This window comes from Mesoplodon densirostris, chromosome 11 (assembly GCF_025265405.1).
Source record: "Mesoplodon densirostris isolate mMesDen1 chromosome 11, mMesDen1 primary haplotype, whole genome shotgun sequence".
Classification (NCBI taxonomy): Eukaryota; Metazoa; Chordata; class Mammalia; order Artiodactyla; family Ziphiidae; genus Mesoplodon; species Mesoplodon densirostris.
The window spans coordinates 65,232,999-65,257,976 of record NC_082671.1 but is presented as its reverse complement, the minus strand read 5'-3'; positions in this window follow the sequence as shown (position 1 = coordinate 65,257,976).

The following is a 24,978-nucleotide window of genomic DNA, read 5'->3' as shown; positions in this document are numbered from 1 at the left end:
ATTCAGCAGTTTGGCCCAAGTAGATCCAAAAAAAGCATGGTTTCTGGTGGAAATTAAGTAAAGCGAGAGAGAAATGCTCCTGCCTTAAGCCTTGGCTCACGCAGACGGCGGCCAGGGGTACCCTCCCGGGGTGTCGGCGGGCAGGCATCCACACCTACCAGCGGATGTAGACCCAGCCTTCCCAGTGGGTCATAGGTCGGCAGGAAGGGACTTTGAGTCTCCTCATGTCTGTGGATCCAGCTCGAGGGTCTCCAGCCTGGCTAAGCTTTCTCCAACCGCCTCCCTGCAGGGCTCCCAGCACCCCTGCCCCTGATTCCCCCGCGGCCCCTTGTCCTCAGCACGAGGTGCAGGAGGGTCAGGTAAAGGGATGTATTGTTCCTGCCTGATATCCACCTGAGGCTTCAGGGGGAGACACTGCTCAGGGTCACACACGGGGCTGCTCTGCGTTTCTGAGACTCCTCGGCCCCTGGGAGGCCCTTGCTGCTTTAGGAGGGGAAAGGGTGACCCTTGTCCGGCTCCCCTCCCAGCCCCGGGCTCCCCGTGTCTTGGCCCTGGCACTGCAGCTGGGGGCTCCTTCAGGGCAGGCACTGGTCTGAGTCAGCTTGAAGGACGTACACCAAACTGATGAGGGAATGAACCAACAGATGCTTTTTGAAGAGTAGTGATAATAATGCAGTGATAAAGCTGACTCCTTCTAGCACCTGCACAATGGGCGGGGTTCTCCTCCAAGCGCCCAGGTAGCCGCTTGTTTATCCTCACCAGGGCCCTTTCAGTGGAGCCTATCACCAGGCCCACTTTCCAGAGAGGGCCACGGAAGCACAGAGAAGCTGAAGGACTCCCCAAGGTCACACAGCAGAGTTAGGGTTGGCCACAGAGAGTGGAAGGCAGCCAGCCAGATGGCAGAGCCCCCCTCCCCCCTCCCTTTGGCTGCCCTGGAGGGGCCACAGCTGCTCCCGTCCTGTGCATCTGTGACTCAGCTTCCCTACTGCAAAGGGCCCAGCGCTCTCTCAGACCTCTTAGCCCCCAGCTCCTTCCTACTTTGGCTTCACTCTCTGTTCACCAGCACTGCCCACTGCCCAGCACTGCCTTCACCTCACATTGGATGTCCTCTTGAAGTGGAGTTGGCTGTTTGGTATTTTTTTAAATAGATTCACTTGCCCCCATGCACAGCCACCTCCATTATCAGCATCCCCCATCAGGTGGTATATTTGTTACAACTGATGAACCTACACTGACACATCAGTGTCACCCAGAGCCCATAGTTGACATTAGGGTTCACTCTTGGTGTTGGACATTCTATGGGTTTGGGCAAAAGTATAATGACATGTATCCACCTGTACAGTATCATAAGAGGAGTTTCACTGCCCTAAAAATCCTCTGTGTTCCCGGTATTCGTCCCTCCCTCCCCCCTCCCCCTGGCAACCACTGATCTTTCACTGCCTCCATAGTTTTGCCTTTTCCAGAATGTCATAGACTTGGAATCCTACAGTTGGTAACCTTTTCAGATTGGCTTCTTTCACTTAGTAACACTGGCTGGCTTTTAATGGCACCTTGGCTAGGGGGTTGCTAGCATGTGTCCCTGCCCCCAACACGACCAACCAACCAAGAGGGTGCCCATGGCCACAGGGAGGACTGCTCACCACCCACTTCCCCACCCCCTGTATGAATCTTGTCTTCATTATAGAAATAACAATGATCTTAAATTGCAAAACTGGCCACATTCTTCCCCTCCTTCTTGCCTTGATCTGTGTAGTCCCTCCCACATCGACTCTGGACTTGCCCATGGGGCTTGCTTTGGGCAAGGGGACTTTAACATGATGCAAGCAGAGGCTTGGAAAGCATGTGTGCATTGGGATTTGCCCTGGTGATGCCCTTGGGAGGCTGAGAGCAACAAGTGAATAAGCCTGAGCCAGCCTGCTGGAGAGGTCACACTGAGGAGACCAAGGTGCCCCAACCAGCAGCCTGCCAACTACCAAACATGTGAGTTGGCCATCCTAGGTCATTCTATCAGCAACTAACCTGCCAGCTGACCACAAACTCAAGGCGTAGATTGCCCAGCAGAAGTGAGCTAAGCCGACCCAGACCCAGAACTTCTCAGGCAACCCATGGAATCATGAGATAAATAAATGGTTGTTAAAGCCACAGAGATTAGGGATGGTTTGTTACACAGCAGAAGCTAACTGATGCAGGCCTTAATATTTGATTTGGATGCTGGGTATTTGGTGTGAGTGTTCAGGACTTCTGTGCATTGGGGTAGTTGCTTTCAGGGCAGACTGGTGTGGAAATTACTCTTTACGCACCAAAAGTTTAAGTTGCCACAAGCCTCTCTGCCCAGCACAGGCCTCAAAGAGCAGCTGACTGACCCGCAAAGTTGCCCAGATGCAGAGAGCCCAGGTCCTTCCTGAAGACTTGGATTGGGAGGCAGGCACTTTGCAGACTCCACGAGGGGAGACAAGTCTTAGAAATGTGGTTGGTGATGACCTCACGGACAACCAAACTAAAACTGACCAAGAGCCTGAACATTCTCTGGAACGAGAAGGGTCCTGCTGGAGGAAGCAACGAGTCTCACAGGAAATAGCTCAGGACATAGGACACTGTGGCCTCTATTTTGACCCAGAGTTAATTCCCTTAGTTAAGGGGTTTCTCCAAGCCCTAAGTGGGGAAGGGATACAGAACCCCATGATCTATCCTTATATCTTACTGTATGAATCTACATATGACATATGATAAGATGCAGTATATATTTATATAGATAGTTCAGTTTATGATCTAATACACCAGACACATGTTTCTTATTCTAGAGCAAGGATCTGCAACACACTTTTCATTTTCTTCATAAAGTCCTGAGTTGAAAAACACACCTAGACACTGTTGCAGACAGATACCTGGCTTGAGGACCCACCCCATGCCCTGAAGTCAGGTTTCCTGAGTGGGGGAGAAAGATCAGGAGCCCCTTCCCCAGATGAAATCATTGGATCTCATCTGACTCTTCAGGGAAACACAGGGAGGCAGGTGGGAGCCCATTTTACAGAGAAAAAGGCTCAGAAGGACAAGACGGGCTGTTTAAAGTCCTAGCTGGTCCATGTCAGGGCTGGGACTCCAGCCAGCCAGCACTTCGGATTGCGTACCACGTGAGCTTTTCCCAGTGTCTCACGTACCAGAGTCGATGCTACTCCCCTCCCCGCACCGGCAGAGAGACAGACCCCACTCTGCTCGCTGCACAGCCAGCCCCCGGGGCTCCTCCCCTGCAGCCCCTCCCAGAGAAAGATCATCAGCTGGGGCGAGGGAGCTGGGAACCCTCTGGGCCAGGGCAGTTGTCAGTGGGAGCCTGGCCTCCCACTGTTTCTTGGGCTGTTGCTTGAGGTAATTGGATGCAGGCTGGGGTGCCTCTGGCAATGGCAGGGCCCTCACCTGCCCAGGGCGGGGAGTTGGGGTGGCTTGTGCAATGGGCCTGGGCCTCTTCAGCCCATGGGTACGTTTATCAGCTGCTTCCAACCTGATTAATTCCTCCGCGCCTTGGGGGGACCTGGAGGCCCCGGCCGCAGCCGGGGCCCTTCTCGATCTGTCTGGGCGGAGTGTGCAAGATGGGCAGGCGTCTAGAAGCGGGTGAGGTGTGTGTCTGCACGCACAGGGGCACAGGGAACACGGCGGGGGAGGGGGGGCGCGAATCCCCTTCCTTCTCTCCAGGAGGGAGCTTTGGGAGGCCGGGCGGCGGCTGAGACAGAAGTCTTCCTAGGGCTGTGTTGCACAGAGCTGCTTGCAAGGGACCCCCACCCCCACCCCCGCCCCGGGCAAAGTTCAGCTGCTCACCTGCAGTGCGGGCAGCGGCCAGCAGGGCATTCAGGCCTCTGGCAGGTTCAGCCAGCCCCAGTGTGCAGCCCAGCACGCGGTGCACTCCACAGCCTGCTGCCCACACTGGCCTCGTCCCCCAGACCTTTGCCCTCGCTTCTCCCTCTGCCTGGGTGTCCTACAGTCAACCTTTTGATCTTCTTTCCAAAGGCAGTTGTACACCCAGCCAGGCCGGCAGCTGGGAAGAGCGCCCCCTGCAGGTGAGCCCCCATGTGGCACCTTCCCGCGAGGCCTCAGCCCACTCTGCCTGCCCCCTCTCCCCCCTGCCACCTCACCTGCTTTACTGTTATTACTTCTCATGTCATCTGCTGCTTGGTTCTTTGTCTGTCCCGCCCCCAAGGATGTTAACTTCACAAGGACAGAGACTTTGTCTGTTTTGTCCTACTGCTCTGTCCCCACTGCCTAGAAGAGTGCCCGGCACGTTGTACGTGCTCCATAACATTGGGTAAATTAATGAGTCATTCATAGGATGATTGCTGTGTCCCACACCATCTTTTCAGCAAGGCAGACAGGCCAGGGTTAATAACCTTATTCTGCCAGTAGGAGAAACTGAGGCTCAAAAAAAACTGAGATCATATAAAAAGTAAAGGGCAGGGGAAGGCTGGAGTGCAGATCCAAGCCGGCCAAGGCCAGAAATCTCTCACGGAGTCATTCAGCAAACATTCATGGAGCACGAATTATGTGGCAGGCACAGGGCTAGTCAGAGGAATATGGCGGTGAACCAGCTCTTTGTGGAACTTGTAGTCCCTTGAGGGGACATCAAACAGTCATTACCAATAAGATGTGATTGCAAACTGAAGAGTGAGGAGTCTGGCCTAAGCAAAGGACATTCAAGCTGAGACCCCAAGGTGGGGAGGAATCAACTGGCCACATGGAGAGGGTGGGGAAGAACATTCTCAGGCTGGGAAACAGCTTGTGCAAAGACCCTGAGGCAGGACCTCGGACGTATTTGAGGCAATGAAGTACTCTCAGGGTGGCCCAAGCCAAGAGAAGGAGGGGTGCTGGGTGGTCAAGGGCTGGGCCAGAACCCACAGGGCCTTATTGGTCCCATTGAGATGTTTGGTCTTTACCCTAGGGTAATCAGAGTGCTTGAAGGTTTTATGTGGGGTGAAGTCACTAGGCCTGACGGCTCTTGGGTTGGATGTTGGAGCCTCTCTCTGGCCACCAGCCCTAGTCACCTGGCACCCCAGGCCCCGTCAGCATGAAAGCACTTCGGGCATTTCTCCTGCAATATCCAAACCAGATGCCTCAGGCATAGGCTTTGTTTCTGACCTGTTGATGCCTCGGATGTTGGGGGTCATTTGCCGCCACTCAGTGGCCAGGAACCGGCTGCAGTGGCCCAAGTGAGGACAGCAGCATGCATAAGCCTTCGCGGGGTGGCCTTGGGGGAAGTGACTGGCTGCTCCATGGCCAGATCTGCCTGGGTCCTCAGCCACCAGGCTGCCTTGGTTCCTGGCCCCTTTCCTGGATGGGTTCCGGTTTCTGATTCTGAGAAGCCCCAGATATGCTTCCTAGAAAATATCTCCACTGCCTGCAAACAAGCCCTGGATGGTCACCATCCAGGTGGTTCTGCCACTCATGGTGGGGACAAAGGCCTTGACGTGACCTGTTGGGAAAGTGGTGTGACCCGTGAGTTAAGGGGAGTGGCTGAGCCTCAGAGAAGCAAGGAGCTGGGAGCTGGGAACACAGGGATGGTTGAGGCAGACTGTTCTCAGGGTGCCCATATCTGGGCAGTGGCTGAGCAGACAGATGCCAGGACAACCCACCCAGCATGAAATCAGATCAGGGAGGCATCCTAGAGAAAGAATGATTCCTTCTCTGGGAAGGGGTGGTGAGGCTGAGGAAGACTCCCCAGAGGAGGCAGCCTTGCAGTTTTGAGGGATGAAGAGGAGTCCTTCAGGTGGCCAGGGTCTGGAAGAGGCAGTGGGCAGTGGTTAGGAGTTTGAGCTGGAGCCAGAAGCTGCTGGAGCTTCGGGAAAGAACTGGAATCCAGTACCTGAGACCCTAGCCCACTACTCTCAGGCCACATGACCTCATATACCCCTCCTCTGACCTCAGCTCCCATGCCCTGCCCCCCCAAACTCATCCACAGCTCCTCAGAAAGTCTCCATCTGAGGCCAAAAGGAGTTTCCCTCACACTGTGCGAGCCCAGCTGGCTCTTCCATGAGCTTCCTCTGTCCCACGGCCCCTGCCCTGTGGGGACCTTAGCTCCCCTGCACAGAGAAAGCCTGGATGGTCAGAGGTGTGTGGCACCTTGCTGGGCCAGCTCTTCACTACGTGAGCGGCAGAGAGGAGTGGGCAGCCAGAGAGAGGCTGGCAAGGTGGGGGGAAGCTCTGGGTATCAAGAGGTGGTCTCTGTTGTTGGTCTAAATCCTACACTGAAAGAGAGGCAAAGGGGGGAACCAGCAGTGTGCATCTCTTCTATTCCTCCAGGCTGGTGTAAACCCCGAGTCCCCCAGCCCTCCCGTTGCCACGGAGAGGCCTGCCTCTGACACACACCCCCTCTGGCCTGAGAAAGGGGTGGGGATGATGAGAATGTGGCCTGGCCAGGCAAGGATGAGGGCTGGGCACAGCTGGGAGCCCAGGGGGTTGCCTTGGGAATAGCCTTGGGACTCATCCAGTGACCCAGTCAGAGTGGGGTTCAGGCATGCCAGCTGCCAGGGGGGAACAGAAGGGCTGGGGCCTGGGAAGCACTTCCTAGGAAAACCCAGCCTCGCCACACTGCACACCCAGCTGGGCCACAGTGATCGGTGCCAGATGCCTTTGGACCCAGGAGATGCCAGTCTCATCCCAGGTCATTGTTAGACAAATTCTCATTTCTTTAATTAATTCATCCCCTCAGTGACCTGTGACCATCTCAGTGTTGACAACACTGGGGACACAGAACTCCCAGCTGTGCAGGAGGTGGACAAGGACATAAAAGATGCCCACAGCAGGGTCAGGGCTATAATGGGGGGGGGTGCATAGGGAAGAGGTTTGGGCATCCAGAAGGGAGCCTGGTGTTGGTGAGTGTGTGCCCAGCTTCTCAGAGGGACAAACAATCTGTGTTCATTAGCACTCCTCCTCCCCCTGTAATAAATTCCCACAACTGCATCTCTCTCAATTCATCTTCTTCTGCCATCTACACTGCCACCAGCTGAGTTGAGGCCAGCATTGCCTCTTGCCTACCCTCCTTCCTGATCTCCTAGCAAAGAGAAAAGTGAGATAAAATGCAAGAAACGTCTGTTTAAAGGCTTGAGAGAGCTACAGAGTCTGCCAGGACTGAAGGGGCCAAATCCCAGAGAGAAGGGAAACTCATTAAGGCAAAGATGATAGTCTACCCTGATTTTCCCCCAGAGACAGCTGACAGTTTGTAGCAGCTTCTAAGGGGCCAAGGAGCTAAGCCAAAAAAAAAAAAAAAGGCAGAAAGTGGCAGCTAATCTGAGCTCTTAGAAATCTCACGGGGCTGGGGAGATGAAACTTGGAGTTGAGGGCTGTCAGGGTACCCAGGACCTGAGTATCTAAATTCCAGGAGATGAGAAGCACAGAGAAGTGAGCCCAGTACTCACTCTCTCCAGCTCCCCTTCTAGAAACTTGCCGACTCCTAAGCAGAATACGCCTGGCAGAAAGTGGCTGCTAAGAGACTGAAAATCTAAGCAGAACATTCAGCAGATTTATGATCGTGAGAAGAAAAAAAATATTGGAGTTCAGGGACCACCAAGGAGGAGTGTCAACACAGTTGGACCCATGAAGGTGGCTGTGTCCTAGGAATAAGGGTAAGTCAGAGATAAACACAGCCTGAGAAAGTCTAAGCCCCAGCAGAGAACCAGCTCAGGACTTGAGTGGATTAATATTCTCTCTCCATACTCTAAATGCTTCCAGAAGCTAAAGTCAAGCCTCTTGAGAGGATTATAACATTATATAGAGGCTCTACAATTTTGTACAAAATGTTCAATATTCATTTAAAAGTTCCCAGGCATACCAATAACTGGAACAAGAGAAAAAACAGACAAAATAGGGACCCACTAATGATGCAAATCCTGAAGTTATCGGACAAAGATATGAATATTATTGTGATTAATACATTCAAGAAAATTGGTGACAAGCTGGAGAATTTCAGCCAAAAGCCAGGATATATATTTAAAAAAAGAAGCAAAAGGAAAAAGGTCTGAAAAACATAATAACTGAAAATAAGAACTCAATTGATGGGGTTGAGAGCAAAGTGGACTAGATGGAATAGAGAATTAATTAACTGGAAAATGAGTGAGTGAGAAAAATCTATATTACAGCACAGAGTGACAACAGAAGGACCAATACAGAAAAGAAGATAAAAGACAAGAAATCAGTTAAAACATCTGACATACATATAATTGGAATCTCAGAAGGAGGAAGGGGAAATGAATTAGACAGAAACAATACATGACAAAATAATTTCCAAGAATTTTCCAAATCTGATGAATGACCTTAAGCCAAGATTCAAGAAGCTTAATGAGCCTCCAAATCACCCCTAACACATTGTCACAAAGCCAAAGACAAGAAGAAAGGCTTACAAGCAGCCAGAAAAAAAAGACACATGACCTTCAAAGAAACAACAGTAAGACCAACAGGTGACCCCTCAACTAAATGATGCAACCCAGGAGACGATGGAACAGCATCTTTAAAGTGCTAAAAGAATATAAATGCCAATCGAGAATTATATACCTTATGAAAATATTCAATTGCTTTCAAAAACAAAAGTGAAATAAAGATCGTTTCAGAAAAATACAACTTGAAGAATTTATTCCCAGTAAACTTTCAAGAAAAGAAATACCATAAAAGAAGTTCTTCAGGCAGACACATAACAATATAGGCAGAATGAAAAGCTGAAGAAGAGGTAAATGTGTGACTATGTGGGTACAGCAGAACAATAAGAAAAATATACAGAAGGAGCAAAGAAAGTTAAAATGCTCTGAGGCCCTTGCATTTTTGCATTTTCTAGGAAGTGGTAAAAATAGTTACTTAAATTAGACTAAAACAAGTACTTTGACTTTGCATGGTATAATTTCTAGAGTAACCACTGAAAGAACAATTAAAGAAAGGATAACTAACAAGCTAATGGAAAGGAGGAAATTGAATAATAAAAAAATTTTTGATTTTTCTAAAATTAAGAAAGTGAGTGAAGAAATATAAAAGGGGTGGGATAAGTAGAAAATAAATGCTTTTCTTACAAGACAAAGATCATCTCACTTAAACTGGTTTAATTTTAACCCAACAATATGCTGCTTGGAAGAGACATCTTAAATAAAAGGACTTATGTGATAGGCTGAAAGTAAAGGAATAGAAAAAGATCATGAAAACTCTAACCAGAAGTGAGTGGGTTTCACTATAATAACATCAGGCAAAGTAGACTTTAGGGCAAAAATCATAAATAGAGGTAAAGAGGGACAATTAACCAAGAAGATAAACTATTGTAAATTTGTATGCACTTTATAACATAATCTCAGAATAAATAAAGCAAAAACTGGACAGAACCAAAAGAGGAAATAGACAAAGCAGCAGTCATGTGGGAGGGCAGTGCATTTCTCTCAATAATTAACAGAATGAGTAGACAAAAACTTAGGATATACAAAATTTAGACAATATGATGAATAAACCTGATCTACTGACATATAAGGAACATTGTAAAAATAAACAGCATAATTCATATACTTATCGAGTGCACCTGGTACATTTACCATACTAGATTACATGCAGATCATAAAGCAAGTCTCAACAAATTTCATTTAATTAAAATCATATGTTCTTTAACTACAGTGGAATTTTACTGAAATCAAAACCAAAAAGGAAACTAGACTATGCCCACTGTTTGTAAACTAGTTAAATATACTTCTAAATTCAGTGAGTTGGACAAGAAGGCACAATGAAAATGAGAAAGTAGCTTGAAATGGACAATAATAAAAGTGAATCATCCAAATAAGGGATGAACCTACAGCAGAACTTAAAGAAAAACTGATAGTCTCAAAACTTGTATTTTAGGGGGAAAAGGGCTGAAAAGAAATTGTCTAAATAAACATCTCAAGAAGCAGTAAAACAACAACAACAAAAACAAAGTAAACTCAAAGAAATAAGAGAGAGATCTTAAATAGCAAAATAGAAAATAAACATGTAATAGTGAAAATCCACCAAGTATTAAGTTTGTTTCTCAAATGTATAATAAAATTTATAAATCCCTAACATGACAGATCATGAACATGGAAAGCAGTATCAAGAATAAAAAGCTGACATCTCTACAGACCTTACCAGCATTAAAAAAGGATATTGTGAACACCTCTTTTTGGCAGTAAATTTAAAATTTCAGTTGAGATGGACAAACTCCTAGAAAAACAAAACTAACCAAGAAGAAATAAAAAGTTTGAATAGTCCGATATCTATTAAAGAATTTGATCTATAATTTAAAACTTTCTCACAAGGAACTCTCCAGGTCCACATGGCTTCTATGATGAATGCTTCCAAACATTTAAGGAAGAAATAACATGAATCACGTACAAATTACACACAGAATAAAAAAGTGGGAATATTTTCCTACTCGTTTTAGAGGCAAAGCAGAGCCTTCAAACTTAAAACTGAGAAGAACTTTACAGGAAAGGGGGCAGAATGTATTTTCCAAAGGCAGACACACCAATATGTTTGCCCTGTCTTCTTACAAGGGGATTGACCCTCTTCTCACTCTCTCTGAACCTGAGAGGAGTCTAGTAACCTCCCTGACCAATGGAGAGCTGCAGACGTGATGTTATGTGAGGTCCCAGGCTAGGTCTACAAAGGAAAAAAGAATAGAGCATATGCCTCACTGCCTCTCTCTCACTCTTTCTTCCTCTCTCCCTCTTGGGACATTTGCTCTTGGCCTCAGGCCACCATGTTGTGAGGGAGCCCAAGCAAGGTCCCCTGTCAACAGTCAGCCTGTAAGTGACTGAGATTTTATGTGAATCCTGTCCCCAGCTTCCAAGTCTTCCAGCTGAGGGTCCAGACATTGTAGAGCAGAGACAAACTGTCCCTGCTATGCCCCATCTGAATTCCTGACCCACAGAATCCATTAGAGATAAGATTAGTGTTTTAACCAGTATTTTTTAGTGCAAGTTTTTATTCAACAATATGTAACTAACACAAAAGAAAAACATTAAAGGTCAAAAATTTTTAATGCAAAAATCTTAAACAAAATATTAGCCAAATAGTATCTAGCTATAATACATCATGATCAAGTTGGGTTTACTGTGGGATGCAAAATTGATTTGACTTTTGACAGTCAATCTGTGAAATTCACCACTTTAGAAGAATATAATATATACACAATCATATGTTTATCTCAGTAGGTGTAGAGATAGCGTTTGATACAATTCAGCAACTATTCATGATTTTTTTTTTTTTTTTTTTTGCGGTATGCGGGCCTCTCACTGTTGTGACCTCTCCCGTTGCGGAGCACAGGCTCTGGACGTGCAGGCTCAGCGGCCATGGCTCACGGGCCCAGCTGCTCCGCAGCATGTGGGATCTTCCCGGACCAGGGCACGAACCCGTGTCCCCTGCATCGGCAGGCGGACCCTCAACCACTGTGCCACCAGGGAAGCCCTATTCATGATTTTTTAAAATGTTTAGCAATCTAGAAATAGATGGAAACTTCTTTAATCTGTTAGAAGGCATCTATAGTGCCTTCAGCAAACATAATTCTTAATGATGAGAGATTAAAAACATACCCCCCTGAGGTCAGGAATAAGTCAGGGTACTCATTGTCACCACATCTGTTCAACGTTAAGCCAGTACAGTAAAACAAGAAAAACGATAAGGGCTTGGAAAAAACCTGTCAGCATATATATATATTTCTTTTCTTTTCTACTTTTTTGTTTACTTTGTTATCTGCAAATTTGTACAAACATATAAATAGTTCTACTCTCCAGACAAGTGATTTCTGAGGCTACCGCTGGGACCTGAGACTGTATTTGAGCAGCAATGTTTTCTTAAAACTAGAGTCTACTTTTTTACCCAGGTCTGCTTGTAAATTTGTGGAATCCCAGATATTTGAGGCAGCTTCCATAATTGTCATTTTGTATTTCTAACTGGACCAGTACTAACTTTGTACGTGCTTAACTGGTTTGTACACCTTGGGACGCTACCTGGTACGTTTCTGACTCAGAAGCACCGTCGTTAGTACTTGCACCCTCAGTGCTTCTGGCCTATTCCGACAGGACAGTGACAGGACAGTGCCGGAGACTTTGCTTTTCATGTTTGGGAGCACCTGATACGTTTTCACGTACATACTCTGAAGCGCTCGCAGCTGCTCCCACCATCCTGTGGACTCCGCACACCCACGGTGCTGTCTTTTGGCGCCTGCGTGCTCGCTGGCTGTTTCAGTTACTCCCAGGAGCCTCAAAACGTGTGCCAGGGCTTCCCTGGTGGCACAGTGGATGAGAGTCCGCCTGCTGATGCAGGGGACACGGGTTCGTGCCCTGGTCCGGGAGGATCCCACATGCCGCGGAACGGCTGGGTCCGTGAGCCATGGTCGCTGAGCCTGAGCGTCCGGAGCCTGTGCTCCGCAACGGGAGAGGCCACAGCAGTGAGAGGCCTGCGTACCGCAAAAAAAAAAAAAAAAAAAAAAAAAGTGTGCCCATCAGAAAGGGAGACGTGTGTCTAAAACTGGAGCTTTGGGGCAATTTAACCTTTTTGAATTGTGCTTCAGCAAAAGTTTTTCCTCCTAATCCTGCGCCTGTTCTGGTCCAGGCAAAGGCTGGTTCTGCAGCTCTGCCTTGAAGGAGTGCGTCCACAGTCACTCCACCCCCTCTCCCTTCTGCCCTGAAGGTCACTCGGCACACCGTGGAAATCTAAGTTTAAAATGGGACTTCAGTCGTTTGTAGAATGCTTTGTGTTCATGGGTGCAGATGGCTACCAAACAGAATAAACTTGTTTACAAACTGGGGCGACTAATTTGAAAACCAACAAACCAAGCTGTAAGTTGTACCTCTGAATTTATTTTAAAAGTTGGAGAATTTCTTTAGCCTTTAGCAACCTAAACTATAATCCCCATCATTCTGTTTCAATATTTTCCAATTACCTGTAACAGACCAACCAGGGTAAATTTGCTTTGCGTCCTATTTAATCCATCAATATTTTCAGCTAGTGTGGAGTGTCCCAAGTCAGCACAGTGAAAGGAACAGGTGCTCTTTATAAAACGGCCCCCTCGCCTTCTTCAGGAGGCTCTGACTGCCGTGGTCCCGAGCCCACGTCACATTTGTTTTGTCTTCCAGGTGACCTGCGCCCTGCTGGCTTGGTCTTCCTACAGGCTTCACAAGAACACCAGTGGTCCTGATGGATTCTCCACAGGCGGCCAGCTCTACTGCGAGCCACCCCGCCCCCGCCCCGTGACTTCTACTCCTGAAGATTCCTTAAATTCCCACCTCTCTAACCACGTTCATTGTTGGCCACTCCCAAACAGGTCGGATTTTAGCAGCCTGAGTTCCTCTGGGAATACCTCCCGCACATGGGCTAGAACCTGCGGGGGCCGGCGAGCGTGCCCTCACTTCTGTTACCACATGCCACCACTGCCCCCCACCCCCGCACCATCACACAGCAGGCCTCAGAGCGCCCCCTTCTCTCACTAAAGAGGCAACCACAGCTAAAATCACTGTTACAACCTACTACTTCCCAGAGTGACTTTTCAAAAGATGTTTCTTGCTCCTGAGTCTTTGTAAAATATCTTTTTTCCTTCAAATTCTTCTTTGTGTTGAAATTCTAACGTGAATACGGGGTGGCTCTCTGGGGCACAGTGACACCCAGTGAAAGGCATCTTCGCCATTTTGAAAACAAACATATGTGACCTCTGATCATTCTTTCTTTGTACACACACTGGCTTTCTGGAGTACAGGCAGACCTCGTTTTATTGCGCTTTGCAGACACTGCGTTTTTTTACAAGTTGAAGGTTTTGGGCAACCCTGAATCAAGCAAGTCTATCGGCACCATTTTTCCAACAGTATTTGCTCACTTCATGTCTCTGTGTCACATTTTGGTAATTCTCAAAATATTTCAAACTTTTTCATTATTACTGTATTTGCTGTGGTATCTGTAATCAGTGGTCTTTGATGTCAGTACTACAACTTGACCACTGAAGGTTCAGATGATGGTTAGCAGTTTTTAACAATATTTTTCAATTAAGGTATGAACACTGTTTTTATAGATATAGTGTTACTGTGCACTTAATAGACTATAGTATAGTGTAAACATAGCTTATATACGCACTGGGAAGCCAAAAGATTTGTTGACTCGCTTCATTGTGACATGCACTCTACTGCGGTCCTGGAACCGAACCAGCAGTAGTCTCTGAGGTCATCAGTATGTCAGTTATTGTAGGAGATTACTGTATGAAATGTGCAAATGACATCATCTACATAGCCTTGTTGGATTACCTCCTCTGGTTCACACTGTTATTAAAAGCACATTGTATTATAGAGCTATTCAGATATTTTAAATATAAAGATGTGTTATTTCTTTAATCTAGACGTATGGAATATATTAGGTAAAAGATACATTACTTGGAAAGTTCTGCCTTAACAAGCTGACAAAGTCTAAATTAACAAATACTGTATCCCAGTGAGCAGCAAATCAATGAAACATCCCAAGAAGAGGAGAAAGACAATTAAAATGGAAACAGTTCTCCAAAGAGGCACAACTTGGACCCATTCAACTGTAGGGTGTATGCTACCAATACTCCCCACCCCACTTACTTGAAATTCTTACATTCAACTCTTGGGAGTTCTTAACTTAAATACAACTGACTTTTATTTATTTATTTATTTATTTATTTATTTATTTATTTTTATTTTTATTTTTTTTGCGGTACGCGGGCCTCTCACTGTTGGGGCCTCTCCAGTTGCAGAGCACAGGCTGCGGACGCGCAGGCTCAGCGGCCATGGCTCACGGGCCCAGCTGCTCCGTGGCATGTGGGATCTTCCCGGACCGGGGCACGAACCCGTGTCCCCTGCATCGGCAGGTAGACTCTCAACCACTGTGCCACCAGGGAAACCCACAACTGACTTTGAAATGAGAAGTTTCTCTTGTGGTTTTAGTACAGATGCAGCGTCCCAGCCCCCTGAGTCCCATCAGACCGAGGTCACACCCTCCCGGGCGGCGCTGCTCCAGGACTGAGTAACAGTGCGGGTCCCCTGCCCCTGTCCCAGCATCTCTGAGAAGTGCCTGATGATGATGACGTACTTACAGACACAAAAACAGTCTTTACTCTTATTGTAAAAAGCCATAGATGCGTATCAATTAAAAGAAAAAAGAAGTTCCCACTGACCTGGTGCAGCTACATTCGCCCTAATTTTCTTTCTTGCTACTTCCTTAGCAAGAGCGTGTGAGAACGCAACTAGCCCGCCTTTACTGGCGCTGTACATGGACTGGCCAGACTGCCCTTTACACCTGCAATACTTCCCACATTCACAATGGATCCTGTCTGCTGTTTAATCATTGTCTTCACGGCAGCTCTACAGGTCAGCCTGGAGCCCAAGAGGTGAGTATGAAGCTGAGACAGCATATCTTCGGTGTTTGTTCTTACTACAAGGTTATCCCTGTTAATTCCAGCTGCATTTACCAAGAAATTAACTCGACCTAAATTTGTCTCTATCTCTTCAAATGTATTTTGAACATCATGTTCTTTGGCAACGTCACAGCTCAATGCCAAGTGATCTCCCGCAGCTCACGATCTCATCACTTCGGTGAAGCCATCGGTGACGTTCCTGTAAAGGTGCCCCCCCACCGCCCCCCGACGGTGAACTAGGTGCCCCTGCTCCCGGCCCGCCTCTAACTCAACAACAGCTGCGAGCTCGGACCCTCACAGCATCCTGTCTCCCTACCATCCAGAAACTGAAATTCACAGAGCAATTGAGAATCCATTCCTAATAAACGGCGCCGGGGGGGGTGGGTGGGTGGCGGGGGAAGCAATAACAAGGAATCTGGCAGAACAAATTTCACTGTCCCTTGGTGAAGGTCACCAAAGCAACGTAGTGACGTCTGTGCTTTGGAAGCAGGAGAGCAGACTGGGTACAACCAGGACTGGCGGGGCTGCGAGCATCCTGGGCCGGTATTCCCTGTCAGCATATATTAATGACGTAGTTGGTTATGATAGAGAATCCAAACGAATGTACAGATAATCTATTAGAGCTAATAAATTTAGCAAGGTTGCTGTATACAAAGTCAATATGCCCAAATCAATTGTGTTTCTCTATAGCCTTCACAAATAATTAGAAAATGACAGTTTAAGAAATAATTTACAATAATATCAAAAGCACAAAGCAACCAAGAACAAATCTAATGAAAGACATGTAAGACATCTGCACGGAAAAATCAGAACATTTTTGAGAGAAATCAAATAAGATCTTTAAAAAGGTGGAGAGATAAGCCATATTCATGGATAAGAAAACTCAATATTGTCATGATTTGAAATCGACCCAAATTGATCTGTACACTGAATGCTATCCCAATCCAAATCCCAGCAGGCTCGTACGTATGTCTGGGGGGGGGGCATTGATAAGCTGATCTTAAAATTTATACGCAAACAAAAAGGATCTATAACATTCAAAACAGTCTCAAGAAAGGAGAACAGAACTGGATTCAAGACCACTATCAGGGCTTCCCTGGTGGCGCAGTGGTTAAGAATCCACCTGCCATTGCAGGGGACACGGGTTCCAGCCCTGCTCCAGGAAGATCCCACATGCTGCAGAGCAACTAAGCCCGTGAGCCACAACTACTGAGCCTGCGCTCTAGAGCCCGTGAGCCACAACTACTGAGCCCACATGCCGCAAATACTGAAGCCCACGCACCTAGAGCCCGTGCTCCGCGACAAGAGAAGCCACTGCAATGAGAAGCCCACGCACCACAACGAAGAGTAGCCCCCGCTCGCCGCAACTATAGAAAGCCCATGCAACAACGAAGACCCAACACAGCCAAAAATAAATAAATAAATAAATAAATAAATAATAAATTTAAAAAAAAAAAGACCCACTATCAAGCCAAATACAAACGTACATTTGAGCATGGTGTGCAAAGGCAAGCAGGCGTGTGAGGGCATGAAAGGGGGCTGTCTCATGGGGGTGGGGTGTCAGTGTGACCGCTTGAAGAAAGGGGCTCAGAAAGTGGCAGGTGTGAGGGCAGGTCAGGGTAGGATGAAAAGAGTACCTGCCATTTGCCAGGTACTGAACTCTGCAACCGCTCTCTCTGAATTCCCAACGCAGCTCTGCAAAGCATGTGTTGCTAACCCATTTTACAGAAAAGTAAACTGAGGCACAGAGAAATGAAGCCTCTTGCCCCAAATCACATAGGGCCATGATGCGAACATAGATCCGACGTTATAACCTGTGCTTCCAGTAACAGAAACTGACCTGGACCGGAGAAGAGACCTCAGGATTGAGCAGGTGGGCCACAGAGGTTCTGTGCCCTGGCAAAGCAGGGCTCCCCAGCATTTCGTGCCTGGCATCTCCAGGGCGGGCCTGTCTCTGTCTTCCTCTTCCTGGCAGGCCTGCGGCTTCTGCAGGCCAGATGTTCTCTGCTTACAAATAACACTGTTTCTGGGGTGGCCTGGGAGGGGAGGGAGGCGGGGGCTAATGGCACAGCAGCATGTTAAGAGCTGGTGAGTGAATCAACTCTGTACTCTTTAAGCTAAAACTTGGCCAGCGCTCAAAGATGCAAAATAAAAATTATTCTCAGCATATTGGGTGCATTCTTTACTCATCCAGCCAATTCCAGAAGAAAGCGGACCCAAATGTTGGCTCCAAACAATTTTCTCTCCTTCTGTGCCCCGGTGTCACACAGGGCCCTGGGAGGAATGCAGCCAGAGAGCCTTGGGAGTAAAAGGGTGGCTATTGGTCTGGGAACAAGGGAGGTCTTAACCCCAGAACCCCCGCGGCACCGGGGATTAGGGTCAGAAGCGCGACAGCTGAGTGGCCCTATCCTTGTTCTTCAGGCCTCACTTTCCTCTTCTGTGAAATGGGAACATCACTCACCTCACCGGACTATTGATCAAGAAAGTAAAAGACTGCTCCCGGTGCCTGGCGCACAGCAAGTGTGCAGGAAATAGCGACCCCACCCTCACAGGCTGATGGGGCTGACAGGGCTGTGCACTGGAAGCTGCTTGCCCAAGTCACCTGCATGGGGCTGGTGGCAGGGCCCAGCATGGGACCCTGAGCCCTCCTGTCCCCTAGGACCCATTTGCTGCTGGCCTCCAGGGAACAGAGCAAGGGACCTCTGAACTCTGTAAATACTCGGGGATCAAAGGGGTCCCAGCATCAGACAGGCCCTGAGTAGAGCCTCTTTCTAGTAAACATCTGGCCTGGTGACAGGCACGGGGTTGGGGAGGTTGGCTCTGCAGAGAAAGGAGTTGTCATCAGGAGCTCCAGTTATCTGTGTGTCCCAGACCCCGGGAGTAGAGCCAGTGCCGGGGGAGGGGGGCACTGGTCCCTAGTCAGAGGCCCCCCCCCAGGAACCAAAGGGCCCTATGGCTTCCTGATCCCAAGAGAGTAAGAGAAGTCTCCCTAGTCCCCCTCACCTAGGGAGCTGTGTGGTCTCGGATAAGTATCTTAACCTCTCTGAGTCTCAATGCCCTCAGCAGTAAAATGGCATCAATACGGTGTGTTTTGCATAGAATAGTGAGAGGATTCCAGGAGTTTATATCTGTGATCTGCTGAAAACAAGGCCTGGCACCTGCAAATGTGTTAGCTGCTGTTATTATTACCGTGGCTGTGGTGGTTGTTGTTAATCATTGTGACTTCCTGGCAAGGAGTGTGGGGAGGAGGGCAGAGCAGAGACAAAGACAGGGAGAGGCCACGAGCTGTGACATCTTGCACCCACGTGGTGGGTGGTCAGAGCAGCTGGATCACAAGGAGGACTGTGAAGAATGGTGGTGAGCACCCCATCACCAGAGGTGTGTGAGTCTCGGCGCTGGAGGCAGGGGTGGGGCTCCTGGGTCAGGGGTCCCCCCCACCTCCTGAGAAGTGAGGGGTGGCTGGTACAAACGATGAGCCCACAGGCATCCTGAGAATGCGATGATGGTAGCAGCATCCATCCTGCAGGGCTGCTGTGAGAACTGCATGTGTTCCTGTTTGCAGAGCCTGGGCAGAGTGCTGGCACGGAGGGACACTGGCTAGGATTACTGTCACAGGCTTGAGGGCCTGGATGGACAGCTCAGACCTCACACCACTGGGAACTTCCTGTCCTCATCAAGAGAGGCAGCCAGGAGGCTAGAGGTGGGGAGCGGATGCTCTCTCAGCGGCCTTGGTCTTCATCATCATTCTGGGATCTCAATCATCATTCCTGCATCATAGAGTGGCTTTGTGGAGTGGAAAAAATCCATTAAGGTTTTTCAAGCAAAGCTCAAGACGTCATCACCTCATTGTTTGGGACCTTAGTGGTGGCAGCCCTGCTCCCTCCCCCATCAGCCACCACCGGTCTAGCTCAGGTGGGGCTGTGCCTCCCAGGGCGGGGGCAGGTGACAGGTGAGCCCTGGCCACATTCCAAACAGCTCCAATGACTTCCAGGGATGTCCTTTACAGGGCTTTCAGCGACAGATTGATCTGGCCCCTCCTGGTACACCCATCCCCCTACATATTAACCTTTAAAAGTCCAACCCTGACATTCTTCTGCCTAAACTCTCAAATGACTCCTGTTGCCTTCCTGAGAGTGTCCAGACCTTCCTTGATGTGCACCAGACACCCACCGGCTGGCATCTGCCAGACTCCCAGGCTGAGTGCGTGGCTCTCATCGGGGCAGCCTTGGGCTGGAATCTGGCTCTGCCTGTTCCCATCAGGTCACCTAACTTCCCGGAACTCCAGGGTCCTCATCTGTAAATGGTATAAAGTAACAGGTGCCTGCAGGTGCTGCTGAGAAAATAACGAGATAACGCAGAGGGGAGAGTCCGGCTTGGTTCCAGGCACAGGCTAAATGCTGGCGATTCTTAGCCTCCTCCTGCCCTTCCCACCCCCAACCCTGCCACTGTTCAGTGTTGCGGTGCCCTGGTGGCCTCTGTGCCTCATTCCTTGCCTGCCTGGCTTACAAGGCTCCGTTTCGGCCATTCAGGATGTGCTTTGAAGGTAGGGCTGCAGGACCCGCTCATGGTTTGGATGCTGCACGTAGAGGTGCTGGGGAAGATGGGGGAGGGGAAATCAGGAAACAGTTGATATTTGTTCAGTGTCGCCCTGTCCAGGGAGGAGCCCTCAGCTGAGCCTACTGGGGTCGCTGCAGAGGTCAGAGGTCGGAACTGCACTCAGGGAAGGTCTGTCCACCTCCTGGATCTCAGTGGAGCCCCGGAGTTGCTCCTAGCCACACGGCAATGGGACTTCCGACTGGGGGTCTCATGACAAGGCTTCATGCTTTCCCGGTCCTCAGCTAACCCTCTCAGGATCTTGCACTGGCCTGTTGAGGGGCCCAACATCACCCCATTTCTCAGATGAGGGCACTGGGGACCAGCAGGTGATGGGACCTGCCCAAATCCCATAGCTGTAAGTGGCGGTGACCCTGGCCACCCGTCCCTGTCCTGTGCTTTGTGCTCTAGGGACTGGGGTGTTTGCCCCTGCCCCCCTTTGCCCCTGGCCTTGTGGCAGAGCCCCCAGAAGGTGCTGGCCCTGAGCCCTCTGTCCATGCCCCCCTTGGCTAGCCCCCCAACCCTGGCTTTACCCCCACTGTATGCAGAAGGTGCCCAACCACAAATGTCGACTCTGAGGTCTCCCTGAGCTCCAGACCCACACTCCCTTGATGGCAGATGTGTGAACCTTCGCATCTGCAGCAGCCACCTCTAGTTGTTTCTGGAAGATTCATTCTCTGTGCTTTTCTCTTTTCCAAATTTTCAGGTATAATTATTCCAGAGTCGAAGCCCTGGGAGGGTCTGCCCACTGAAGGAGGCTCTTCCCCACCTGGGGACATGAACGCATCTTCCAGCCCCCTGAGCATCCATCCCCTCAAGACATCCTCCCCAGAGAGAAGAGGTGCTTTCCTTATGTCACACAGCCAGCAGGTGGCAAAGTCACGTCTCAAAACAGCATCCTGTCTGCCAGGCCAGGGCCCCTCAGGACATCCCAGAGTGCTGGCTGGGAGGCTGAGTTCCATGCTCAGGCCACCCCTGTGCACCAGCGGGTAGGCGCGTCCCTGCCCTGGTTTCCCCGTCTGCCAGGAGACACGTGGCCTCTGTCCCCGTAGCTCCCGCGTACATGCGCGTGAGGATTCAGCGGGTCGTGTACACGCACAAACACGCTCTGTCAAGGACTGAACACTCGCAGTGTTGGGATTTCTCATGGCTCCTCTGTCCCTGGGCTCAGACACCGGAGAGCAGCGGGAACGTGGCAGAGCGGGGCTCCCGGCAGATGCCCCAGGGGCGCCTGGGTGGCTCTGGCTTTGTGTGCCTGTGTGCGTGTGCACGTATGTGTGTGTATTTTACCTGTGGCGCCCACTGTCGTCAGGGCCGCTGGGGGACACCCTCATTTGTCTGGAGTCTTGGCCGGCAGGTAATAACTTATGTAGTGATTCCTGGGTGCTGTCTCCCGCCTCCCCTCCCCTGGGGACAGGACTTCGGCTGGCCTGGGAGGGAAGTGGGTCTGGAGGAGGTCAGGGCAGGGCTTCCCCAGGCTGGGCCCCTGTTCCAGCTCAGCTGAAGGCTATATGACCTTGCAACTGTCCTGTGACCTGTGCAGTGCTGCACCCAGGCAGAGCGCACTATGGTCCATGCAGACGTCGTAATCTTGGTGCAGGAGGATGGGCTACTTAGCCCAGGGGTCACTGAACTTCGCTGATGTGGGCGGCTCCTGGCACTGACCTCACCTCCCCAGCGGCCCACCTGCCCTCTGCCTTGGGGGGCAGGGGTGAGTTGGGATGTGGACCCTGGCCCTGCATGCATGGGTGGCGTTGAGTTTGATCCAAGCTAAGCCTCAGTCACTCAGTGAAGGGGACGTCTCCAGCCAGCGCCACTCAGCTGGTCCACACGGAGAGTCCACCCCGGGGAGAAATGTGGAAGACAAGCCACAGGCAACCGAGGGGGTGCAGACCACCCGCTCGCCAGTAAGGAACACGCCCTGATGAGTCCAAGGGCAGGTGCATATGTACCCGGCACGTGTGTGGTGTGTGCATGCACACGTAGGTGCGCGCCTTTGGGGGGGGGCGGACCTGGGGATCCAAGCGGGAGGGGCTGAGTGTGTTCTCATCACCTCCTTCCACCCCGTTTGCAACACCTGAGGCTGAGCCGCCACCACTTCCAGCTTGGTCTCCTGGTCCCCCGAATCCCCCTCACACAGCCAGCAGGCTTCTTCCTGAAACACCTGCCTGACTGTGTCAGCTCCTTAATGAGAATGACCATTGCCTTCCTTTAGGATGAACATCCAAATCCTCCACAGATTTATAATGCATCATCCAAACCGGTCTTTACTCTTGAATGTAAAAGAGAGATGTTAATAACGTCAGGATTACAGGTGTACATGGGACTCTCCAGAGCTGCCCAGAACCTGTGGTCGCCCTCATGCTAAAGCTCTGTGTAAGGCATGGTGGGGACTGGCCACTGCCCACCTCTCCAGCCACATCTCACATCCTGCTCCACTCTGTTTTCTGAACTTTTTTCTTCCTACAAACTGTAGGTTCCTTTCCACCCCAGGGCCTTTGCACATGCTGTTCCTTCTGTCTGGAATGCTCTTCCTCCCTCTTCCCCTCCTCTCCTCCTAGTTAAGTCTTGTCCATCCTTTAGATCCCAGCTCAGGGAAGCTTCCTTCCCTCCCTGGGGGGCTCAGAGCAGTTATCTGCCTTGTAGCTGCTCACCCTCTTGGGTAGCTAATGTCCGCCTCTTGCCCTGGGCCACATGCCCATGGGTCCATGCCAGTTTGGGGCATTGACAACTTCCCAGGGAAGGCCTGGTACACACTAGGTGCTTAACTCCCCCCATCCCCACCTGGAAAGGCGCAGGACCAGAGCTGGGTCTCCATACACACTTGGTGCCTGATGTAAACAGTCCGCCAGATGGTGCTACCATCCCCTGAAGCTCAGAGAGCTGTGCACACTTCCTGGACTTCACTTAGTCGGTAAGTGGCAGAGGTGAGAGTCAAACCCACTTCTTCCCAGAGAATGGTTTCCACTGGGGAGCAGGGGAAGCCCAGGCTGGGGAGTTGCTCGGCGTCAGGCCCTGTGTGGGGAACTGTCAGCCTGTGCGAAGCCTGCAGCCCTCGCCTCACCACCGTGGGTGCGGAAGGCAGGTGGTCCCACTCCCCCAGAGCGGGAGGGTCTCCCCTACCAGTGGGCATCCTTCAGAAAGAGAATGATGCTGCAAACTGCGTGCCCACGTATGCCTTCCCATCAGATGGCCATCACGGGGAGGTGGGGCCCAGCTGTGCCAGGAGGACAGTGATGGGCAATCTCCCCAGGAGCGGCTCCATCTAATGAGGAACTTTCTAGAAGGCAAAGCTGTCCTCCGTAAGGACAGCCTGCCTGAGCAGATGGGGAGGCGTATGACACCTGCCCTTCATGCCCTTTGGGTGGTCCCGGTGGGAGGGCAGTGGATGGGTGGGGAGGTGAGGGACAGGCTGAGTGCAGAGCTGCCTGCAGCAACGAGATGTCAGGACTGCAGGGGCCACACGCCAGCCCCACCGTGACTCTGCTGTTTTCCTCCCGCCCTGACCTCAGGTGACAGCTGCTGGGGACTTGTGTCTGCAGCCATGCTGGGCTTCCTCGGGGGCGGGTAGTGCTGTGGCTTGTGCATCTGTGTGTCTCCACTGGCCATCGAAGACTTAGGAGTCAGCACCTCCTTACTGAGCATCCACTGCGAGCCGGACCCTGGGGCTGCGGGAGGGGCGCACGGGGCTCTTTCCTGGGGAACTCGAGTCCCTCAGGGGGAGACAGACACATAGTATGAGTCTAAAAGATGAGCTGTAGCTTGGGGGAGATGCGGGAGGCCCAGGGAGCACAGAGGAGCAGACCGATGGCCGTGGAGGTGGCGGCGCACCTGGGGACATGCCTCCCAGGGAGACCGAGGCAGGAGGTGAGTGTCGAAAGTTGAGTAGGAGTTGACCAGGGAGATGAAGGAGGGAAGGTGTCTGGGCGGAGGGAACAGCGTGGACAAAGGCACGGAGGGCTGATTCTGGACGTCTGGGTGTACCGAGCTGAGGGTTGAGGCGCAGACAGGGGATAGAGTTTGGGGAGAGGGAGGCAGAGGTCAGTGAAGGGGGCATGGGGGAGGGGAGCGGATCACACAGGCCCTCGCGGGAGTGTGGGTTTTAGCCCCGGGGATGCCGAGGAGCCAGGGAAGAGTTTTCAGGGGGAGGGAAAAGGATCTGGGCTGATGTGGGTCTTGGGAATTTCTGTCCAGCACTGGCGAGGAGGCCTGGACCCCAGCATCTGGCAGGTGCTTTTCTCAGAGACCTTGACCAGCCTTTCCAAGAAGGACAGACAGACGAGGAAACAGGAGGGAGAAAGACCCAGAGGATGTTCACAGAGCATCTGGGAAAAGCAGGCAGGCCCAGCATCGTCCTCTTCTGCCTGCGATGTCGGGAAGGGCCCGCGTGGGTATGAGAAGCCGGCCTCTCCCCAAAGAGGCATTTGACAGTGTGCCTGATTGACAGCAGAACAGTAAAAGGAGGAATTCAAACACAGTCAATCACTCCCTTTGCTGGGTTAGCTGCCAGGAGTGTAATGATTTTCATTAATACCATCAGCTTTCCTCAAACTTGATTATAATTACTCTCCAGACCACATTGCCCTCCGTGAAGCGATGCTGAGTGGAATGTACATTAATCAAATCAACATCTGAATGCTGATGGCCTGAGCTCAGAGCCCATGGCCAATGGGAGAGGTCAGAGGTGGGTGGCTGGGCACCCTCTCTCCCTGGGGCAGGACATCCATATAGACGGAAGAATTGATGAATGCTAACGTGGCCATGATGAGCTGCCTCCCTGCAGCCGCCTGCCTCCTGTTCACAGGCTCTGTTCTCATTTATCACCTGTTGGGCCCTCACCACATGTCCTGGTGGCAGGAATATTGTTTGTATTTTCAGACAAGAAAGAGCCGTGGCTCAGAGAAGTCCAGTGACTTCCCAAAGGTCACACAGCATGTTGAAAGTCAGTTTTAAACCAGAGTTTGGTGACCTTTGGCCCGCCTTCTCTTTCCTCTACAACCTGA